Here is a 3876-nt window from a genome sequence, read left to right on the forward strand (position 1 = left end):
TAAAAATCATCACCGTCGTGTCAAAAATCAAACAGAGAATTTTACGCATTGTTCTTAACCCTAACTACACTAAAACATGAGAAAACAATAAAAAAATGTATGTTAATAACGATTGGCACTTATTGAAAGCCAACATTTTATTGATTTCTATAAAACTCAGTAACAAATAAATAAAAGAAAAACGAAAAAACAAAAAAACGTTTACAATAAAACTACAATAAACTATCTTGACATTACTTTAAAAGTACTCTCCTATCGTGAACACAGTGAATATTTTGTAAACAAATCTCTCAAACTTCTTAGTTTTTTCAATAAAATGACGATGGACTTCAAAAACATTGATACCAGTAAAAAGTGGCATGGTTATTATTCCTGTTTCGAAATAGAGCAACCTCTTAATTTGTCTCCATTGGAGATTCATAGAACGGAGATGAACCTTTTATGCATTTTCAAAACACTAATGCCATAAGTGATGACCCATCTCTGTTCCAATAAATTTATTTTCAAAGTCGAAATCAAAATCTGCTATTTATCAAATCTTTAAAGAGCATCTTCCAATATCTTGTTCCAATGTCCAGAATTTTTATGTTTCAATGTACAGGATAGAGCTTCCGACTTCATAGATCTCTTCGCCAGCAACACAGTGTGGGATTAAGATGAATTGACATGGGTTAATTCGAAGTCTTACATATTGATCGTGTTTATGAATTTATTCTATACTATTATTTTACTGTCCGTGTTTTTATTTGCTACATCGTTTTAAGTTATTTTGGTTCAGTTTCTCGTACATATTTTTCTTCGTATCTTCTTCTCCATTCCTTCTCCGCAACTAATGGTGCATAGGGCACTGCGTCGGTACGCCTGTCACCCGGTTACAATCTGCCTTTATGTTCACTAATTATTTAAATCGTTCGTATTTATTCAAACATTTTTCTATCCACTTTTATGCGGGTTCCAGTTCGCTTATCAGTTCTAATCTCTTGTAAGTAAACACAGTTCTGTGTTTCGTAGAACCGAATCAATATTTGCACGCCATTATTTTTTCGCAGTCGTAAATCGATACATCCTCTTCAATCGTCATCCGTAATTGCTTAGCGATAACTGATAACTCTGGCCTGAATAACGTACTCTCAAATGAAAACATTGTTGATCGAACTAACTGGTATAGAAAGAATTTAAAAATTTGACAAATTGTTTTCAGGCGTTGCCCAGTATGTGAAATGGTTTGGCCGGATTAATCTCACCCACATAAAACTCTGTCGAGTAAAGCCAAGGATTATACCCTTATATAGCCAAACTCAAGTCTATTGTACATAGTATTTTAGTAAGGTCGTCGAAGTAACATTTTATGGTGGATGGACGACGCGCGACGGTCCCACGGGCGAGTCGCATGAACTGACCAGAAATTTTTAAAGAAAGAAGAATTATCGACGAATGAACATTCCCAATTTCTCATTGAACAAATACTGTATTTAGGATTGTTGGAACAAAGAATCTCTCTACTATCTATTATTTACGTGATTTATTAGAATCTTCGCTACAAAGGAAACGGTACTCAGGTCGACAATGGAGCATTAGAGGTGATAATTTATAAAGATACGTACTCTCAAATGATGTTGACTTTGTTTAGAATGTGTTCGAAGTTTTGCATAGTTTTTTGCTGCCTGTTTTTAATTTTTTTTAAATTACTGACTTTTTTTCACAGTTCGTTTTTTATTGACGTTTAAAAATGTGTTCGAAGTTTTGCAAAGTTTTTTACTGCTTATTTTTAATTTAAAAAAAATTACTGACGGTTTTTCACAAAAAAATTTTACTGACTTTTTTTCGTCGTTTTTTTTACCGACTGTTTAAAAATGTGTTTGAAGTTTTGCATCGTTTTTTTACAGATGTGTACTTTTAGACATTTTAATAATTGTTTATGATTTTCTTTAATACCCGTTTACAACTGTGTATTTATTACAACACTTCGAATTTTTATTTTTCAATATATCCAGTAACATACACTAATTTAAAAAACAGTGTATCTTACTGGATAAATTGATTTATTTAAAAGTTTAACAATATTTATGTACATCGTGTCGTCTTTATATATACGACTATATGTATGTATTTTTAAAATATGTTTTCTTTCTAGTTATATGTAGGAATATGTATTTGAATGTACGAATTGCTATAGTTTTTTCTTACATTATATATTTTACCATTCTAGTAAAAGCTCTCCGAGCGTTTATCTGAATAAAATAAAAAAAATAAAAAAATTGTTTCCTGTATTGATGACTCTTGATAGATTACCTACTTATTTTTTGCAATATCAAAGATAAATTTCAACAGTTTTCTAGTATTATTTGTTATATATGAAAATAATTGGTAAAATTCCAAATTAAAATTTGGTAAGAGATCCAAAATAAACACTTTATAGGATTTAATTCTGCTTTTATTTAAAAATATATATTTATGACGCGTTTCGTTTTTTTGTGACATTATCAAACAAACTTAAATATTTACAAAGTATATAAAGTAAACTTTGTCGGGCGTCGTGTATCTGCTACAGTTATTTTTTCAAGCGTTTAAAACCCCGCCAGCGGAACCGCCGTTCCTGCTAGAAATTTCACCACCGTGTCCAGGACTCCGGTATCTGCTCTAATCTGTTACGAGGATCTGGTCGTTTGCATTCATTTTCCATGTTCAATTGTCACGTTTTGCTGACCCGACTCATCACATCACCGGCGGTCACCGTCTTCTCGCCGAGTCTCCCGAGAATTGCACGCTTCTGGCTCTCGTGCGATCACGACCTTCGCATTAAGTTTGCCTGAACCCGTGGCACTGCCCCGCGAGTAGATCTAGTCTTTGTTTCCAGGGTACTCGAGGAATGCCTATGCGAGCGAGGGTAATGGCAGCGCGTCTATGCATCTCAATTACATTGGACAATAAGCCGACCACGCTGCGGCTGATTGATGGTTGTCTTCCATCAGGTTATTCCCGAGGGCTATCGCATGTTGCTGTACTCCTACGTTGTTCGTACTTTCCCTACATGATCCTTCGTGATTGCTTTTGCTCTTTGATTTGTTGTCGATTGTAATGATATGGAGCTAACAACGAGCTATTTGTACTCCTTGCAGATTACCTTTTTTGTTCTGTGTTGTATAATCTACACTCTACAGTCTCTACACGATCAAGAGTGATTACTTTCTCAACTGCACGATCTGCGACGCGTCCTAAGGGAAAATTCACAATTAAAAGATGAGATGTAACCAAATAAATAAAAAAATATTTAGACCATTATTACGACCTTAAGCATTACCCAAAACACATAATTAGGTTCAATTAACCAAACCGTATTCGTTTGTTTCCATTTTTAAAGCATTTTATACTATTTGACGTTTACTCATCAGCGTGGCCATTATATGAATGCAAGAAAAAAAACTTTAAATTAATCACTCTCAGGGGGTAGAGAAGATCCAAAATACCACCTCACGGGTGAAATTATAAGGATACACGCATCTTCTTTTTTTATTTTTTTTTTAGTTAAAAAAAAATATTTGCGTTCTTATAATTTAGATCTCCAGCATAACAGAGTTCTTCAATTCGTGGGGCGCCCAGATCAGAGATCCACACTCAAGTCTGCTTCGCACTAATGAGTTATAAAGAAGCCTAAGGAGTATTCAAGAACTCCTTAGCTGTTCGGAGAACACCCAACATTTTGCACGCACTGTCACAGACAGTGCCTATGTGAGTATGAAATTTCAGCTAAGCATCATCATAACTCCCAGGTCTTTGACAGTGGCAGTTCGCTTAAGAGAACACACATATAAATATATTTTAATGCCCTTATATATGACAAAACATATCATTTAGAAACATTAAAATTTAGTTGGC

The 3876-nt window shown here is 34.1% G+C and overlaps 1 long non-coding RNA gene across 1 annotated transcript; it reads right to left on the bottom strand.

Moving 5' to 3' along the window:
* Positions 1-360: 360 nt before the first annotated feature.
* LOC148273662 (uncharacterized) lies at positions 361-2258 on the bottom strand. Its single transcript, XR_015824511.1, has 2 exons — positions 1760-2258; positions 361-1660 (listed from the first exon to the last, which is right to left on the bottom strand). It is a non-coding gene; the product is annotated as an uncharacterized LOC148273662 (long non-coding RNA).
* Positions 2259-3876: the final 1618 nt, after the last annotated feature.

The sequence above is a fragment of the Micrasema longulum genome, unplaced genomic scaffold (assembly GCF_059751315.1).
Source record: "Micrasema longulum isolate JH-2025_06_02 unplaced genomic scaffold, ASM5975131v1 h1tg001881l, whole genome shotgun sequence".
NCBI lineage: Eukaryota > Metazoa > Arthropoda > Insecta > Trichoptera > Brachycentridae > Micrasema > Micrasema longulum.